We start from the raw sequence: 5,998 nt of genomic DNA, 5'->3' as shown, positions 1-5,998 counted from the left end.
AACAGCGGATGCTTTTAGAAGAAAAGCGTTCAGAGTATTCGTAATTGGATATTTGTGAATGAAAGAGACAACAGAGCACAGTAAGAAGATATGCATGGGAAATATGCCAAATACCATAAACTTCTTAGCCAGGACACTTCAACGCATTGCCTCAGAAAAGACCATGAAAAATGCTGAAAACATTTAACATTAGAAATGCACCCAAATTAAAACTCCAGAGCCAAACTCTGGGTCTGGTTCCTAACTTCTTAACTCAACAACAGCCAGAATCTAATCCCTGGATCCAGATTCAGTCCTCCCAAAACTTCAGTAGGTTTAGATGAGGCCTATAACAGGGCAAATTTCAGTTCTGGAGTGAGGGTTTGAATCCAGAGATTTGTTGCACGCATTTCTCAAAAGGGAAATAAAAACTCTGTACTGATTTAAGATAGATCAATAGAAATAACACGGTGCATTCTTTCCTTCCTTCCTTCCTCTTTTTTGAACTGTATTTGGTAAATTCCCTGTTAGAAGCGGGAAGAACATTACACTTAATGCAATCATTGGGCACTAGACCAATGCATCTCCATTAAGTCAGAATATACCGGTATGTTACTACTCTTGTAATTTAGCTATAGTTTTCAACAGCCAACCTTCACTCCAGGAAAGGACAACTGTTCAGGTGGCTTCTCATGGTGTTATCGACTCTCTAAGGCAGTGGTTCTCAACCCACGGGCCACCTGAGGCCGAAACAACACACAGCTGTGGCCCATGCGATATCCGCAGGGCTATACAGGTAGTATTTATATTGTGTGGATGCAGCCCAAATAACACAGGCCTGGGCTACACTTGCAAGCTAGAGCGCATTAAATCAGCCCCGGGCGCTATAACTCCTGAGGTGTCCTCATTGGCAAGGCACTTAGAGTGCCCGGACCCCACAGCTGGAGCGCCCCTGGTAATCCACCTCAATGAGAAGCATAGAGCTTGCAGTGCCCTGGATGGAGCACCGGAGTGTCAGTGTGAACGATGTGTTGCACTACTGTGCTGTGATTGGCCTCCAGAAACATCCCATAATCCCCTGAAGTCAAGTGGCCAATCTGGTCATTGTTTTGAACTTGGCTGCAGGCATGTGAATATCCCCTTTCAAAGCTCTGTTTCTGACAGCCCTCAGGCTTATCTGCTCTGGGACACAAAGCAAACCATTATTGTGGAACGCTCCTGCTGCAGAGACAGGCGTTCGTGCATGTGTGTGTGTGTGTGTGTGTGTGTGAGAGAGATAGAGATAGAGATAGAGAGATGGGGGGGCAGAGGCGGTGCTGATGTTGGGTTTCCTCCTTCCCCCGCCACTGTCTGAACTTACAAGATAGCATGCTGACACACTCTGCCCCTCATGCTTTGCAAACCCTTTCCAAAGCACACTGCAGCCATTTGCACACTGGGATAACTACCATAATTTGCTAACTTGCAAGTGTAGACAAGGCCTTAGTGTAGACAAGGCAAGTTGTATTTGAACATGTTACCTGGCTCCATAGGTGCAAGCTTACGGCCTGGTCTACACTTAAAATTTAGGCTGTCATAACTATGTCACTCGGCGATGGGAAAAATCCACACCCCTGAGCAATGTAGGGATGCCGACTTAACAGTGTAGACAGAGTTCGGTCACTGGAAGAATGCTTTCATGTAACTAGAGCCTAGTGTACACCAGGAAATTAGGACGGTACAACTCTGACTTAGTGGTGTGAAAAATCCACACCCCTGTGAGATGCAGGTAAACTGACCTAACCCCGGGCATAAACACCACTAGGTTGAGGAGAGAATTCTCCCATCAACCTGGCTACTTCCTGTTGTGTATTTGGTTGTCATGGGTTTTGTTACTATCGCAACTGAGTTAGACTATTAAGGGATAGCTCAGCCGGTTTCAACCGGCTGAGTGAGCTCTCTGTATATCTGTAAATAAAATGGAGGTTTTGGTAGCTGTCTGCTCTCTGGCCTCAAGTGATTGCTTCCTACACCGGCTGCCCCAAGGATATAGCACTTCCCCCTCAGGGAGGTAAAGCATCTCACCGACAGGCAAAGCTTTCCCATTGGTGCAGGTAGCATCTTCACTGAAGTGCTACAGTGACTTTAAGTGTAGACAAGCCCTAGCTCTCATTGATTGGAGAGTTGGTGTTCCTACAACTGATGGGAAAACCTCTTCCATAGGTGTAGGCTGTCTACACTACACTACATGTCAGCAGAGCAGTGACATTGTAGCTATGATGCTATAGTCCCCATAGTGTAGACATGGCTTCAGATTCATCTTGACCAGACAATGTATTAAAATACAACTTTTCCTGTAAACACTAAAGATTGTTTATTAAAATGTATAAGCTAACATTTAAAAAAATACATACTTTTATGTCCTACTATGGACAGGTTGTTAGGGATTCCCAAGGGTTTCAAGATTTAGAGAGCCAGATTTTCAAAAGTATCTAAGGGATTCAGGGGGACAAGTTTCAATGACTTTCAGCAGGAGTTTTGCTCCCAAATCCCTTTGATACATTGGAAAATCTCCTCTTCAAGCTCTATTGGTGGGTGATGATTCCTAGCTAATGGATGATTTTCTCCACCACAGACATTACAGATATCCCTTTGGCAACCAAGATTGAACAAGCTGCAACAGTAGCAGCAAGTGTCTCTCAAATATCTTCATATTTGTCTTCATATATAAAAGTGTTCACCGGGGATCTCATTCAAACCCTACTAACATCAAAGGGAATTCTTCCATTACTCCCATTGACTTCAGTGGACTCTGGACCAGAACAAACCACTTTTTGGCTTCTAGGAGCACAATGAAATCTTTCTCTCTCTCTCTGCAAAGGGCATGGGTCTGCCTGTAGATGCATTACCAGCCAGTGAGTACAGAGAAGCATTTTCTTGCAAGTCATCTATGATAATGCGGCCAGTATTTTAAGAGGCACAGATATTTAGTAAACAGTAGCATTTGTGCTTTCATGTACGAGCCCAATTTCTCCTTCTTACTTCTGTTCATTAATTGGTTCTAAAATATGCCATGAAAAAGGGAAGAAAATCCATCTACAGCATCAGCTGATTATTTTGTTGTTTTAATAACAGATACATGTTTTGAAATTTCAAGATATTTCCCTGCTCCGGGATGTGTTTATTTTTCTTTTAAGATAAACCATTATTTTGCACATTGCTTTTGCTGCCTCCAAGACACAGCGGATAACACTGAAGACATTTAATTAATATGTACCACAGCATGACCTCAGTGGATGGAACATCTACCCTAAAGGCGCAGAGCTGTAGGAGGTAATTAGCGCACTCCATGGCATTTATTACTAATGCTCTTCCAGTGACATTTGCTGTTGATAGGCAGCATATAAAGTTTTCCACTGTTTGCTTTGACTTATGACATTATAGTCCTCCCTACCCAAAATAGTTACCAAAGATTTTGCTGCCTGCTATAAATTAAAGCCCCATAGGGGGTGGGTGAGATCCTGGCTCCATTGAAGTAAGTGGCAAAACTCCCATGTTTTCACCCTCTGTACAATTTGCTCTTGTGGCAAATGAAGTTTGCTGTTGTTTTGTCTTTTGCTCTAAAACTCTGTTTCTAGCCCTGTGAGAACCTGACCTAATGACCTTTAAGGTTGTGATTCTTTATAGAAAAACTGTCACTCGATCTGAATTTCAGCTGGCCCAAGTGAGCAGGGGTATTTTTGGGGGGAGTATGGTGGGACGCTCTATATTTGGAGAAAATATTCCTATGGCAGATTGATCTAAAAACAACCAGTCACTGATTGAAGTAACTCTGGTGGATAGTTGAAGGAGAAGAGTATAGGTGAGGTGGTCAAAGGAGCAGGATACATTTATTTGTCACACTGCTCTGCAATTTCTCACATATGCATTCATGGAGGTGGAATGCAGGCACATACGTCTAGGATCAGGGCTTCAATTCAGATGGAGCTCTCCAGATTGGAGCACTGATAAATATTCTCAGACCCATGGGGTGAGCACCGGCATACCTTCTGGGGCTTCAGCCCTGAGCCACATCTCCTCTTCAACCCCAATCTCCTGTGAGCCCTGAGGGGAAGTCCCGAGACCCCCTGCCCCGCAGCTGAAGCGTGAATGGGGGTGTGGGGAGGCTTCTCCAGAAATAGCGTATGAGAATTTAAGCCCTGCCTGGGGTTGTTACTGGGTGGCTCCATCTCTTCCTTTGTGAGCATTCCCCCAGGGTGGTCTAGGGCCATTGTCCTTCTCCAGGGGCAGCGTCATGGAATTCCTCAGTGTTCCATCATATCTTCCCTCTCGGGGGCTGCTGGGAGAGGGAGTGTTGCAGTCTAGGCTGCAATGCGCTCAGTGTCACCGTCATTTTCACCCACACTACCCTGTGCTACTGAATGCCTGGCCCTGGGTTTGGGTTGGGGCAGGGCAAAGATGAGAGCAAACCAGCTGAAACGGCAGCTGGAAAACGCTGAGCTGATGCTAGTAGGCTGGGGAGACCAGTCTTGGAATTATATCTGCTGCTTTCTTGAGAGTTTATGCCCCCTATTTCATACATGAGTTCACAATCTGGGGGAATCTATTGGATCTCCAGCTGCTTAACTGTCACAATCTTTCCCTCCCCCGACCCCAGATGGGAGACTGGGACCACTTCTTTCAGACACACACCTTACGGCTGTGAGATATGCCCATGCTAGCATCTAACACCTGTGCTGTGGCACGCAATTGCAGGTAGAATTGAAAATTAGGGTTTTATAATTAAAAAAAAAAAGCAATGAAGGCCAGGAACCTGGCTTGAGAAATGAGCTCTCTCCCCATGTGACAATGTCAGCTTTGTGATCAGCAGAAGGCACGTGTGTTGGGACCACCTCAGTGTAAAGGAGAAGGAGCTACTGCCAGGGTGTTCTCTGTTATGGAGGCCTTGGTATTGGACTCTAATGCCCACCTACTTACCCGAGCTTCTGGAACAACAGGGATGGGATGGGGGTTGTAATCTGTTGACAGGGAATGGGGTAATATTGGGCCTATTTTTTTTTACTGTGGTTGGCTATTTATGGCTTAAAGCTGGGGAGCAGCTGCCGTTTAATATTGTTTTATTAGCAGTAAGTGATGCAGCTGGCAGGGAGAGCCATATGCAAAAAATATCTTTATTAAACATGCTCAGAGGCTGGTCTTTATCTGGTAGCAGCCTACTCTAGTTTGCAGGCCCAAGCCACCTAGAGACACACAACACTAGGTTCTTCAAGAAACCTGACCCCTTCTTTCCAGTTCCACCCATCCCATGAATGTACTATAAACTGAAGTCAATGATGGACGCTGGATGCTCAAACATTCTGAGGCATTTTGCTTACTTAAGTAAAAATGTGCTTAGAAACCTACATTTAGTCACCCCTTGCAAAATCTTAGCCAGGTTTTCTGAAGTTATTCTCCAGGAAAATCATTTTAAAGTCAAACAATCTAAAATGTGACAGCCTCTGCAACCCTGTGATGGTGTCACTCCATCGCACTATCCTGTATGTTCATATGCTTTGGCTTTTTCCCCCCAACCACTGAACTGTGCACTGACTCACAGGAATCCTCCGACCAATACTACAAGAAGAAGAATTCTGTGTGGATTCCTCCTGACGGTCAAAATGACAGACTGGACTTCTACTTCTGCAGACGTGCACAGGCTGAAATTGTGAGCAAACAGCATCACTTGCCCCATAACCTCAGCCGTATAGAATGCAATGCCATGCACAGCCTCAGAAACTCTGACATTATGATCAAAGGGGCTGACAAAAGAGGTGCTGTCGTCCTCATGAACAGATCGGATTATGAACAGGAGGCTGCCAGGCAGCTCTTCAACATCACATTCTACAGGCCACTATCCTCCGATCCCACTGAGGGATACCAGAAGAAACTACCTCATCTGCTCAAGAAACTCCCTGCTATAGCACAGGAACAAATCTACACGGAGACACCACTAGAGCGTAGGAGTATTCTATCTGCTACCCAAGATCCATAAACCTGGGAA

This window comes from Mauremys mutica, chromosome 5 (genome assembly GCF_020497125.1).
Source record: "Mauremys mutica isolate MM-2020 ecotype Southern chromosome 5, ASM2049712v1, whole genome shotgun sequence".
NCBI lineage: Eukaryota > Metazoa > Chordata > Testudines > Geoemydidae > Mauremys > Mauremys mutica.
This window is presented reverse-complemented; position numbering follows the sequence as displayed.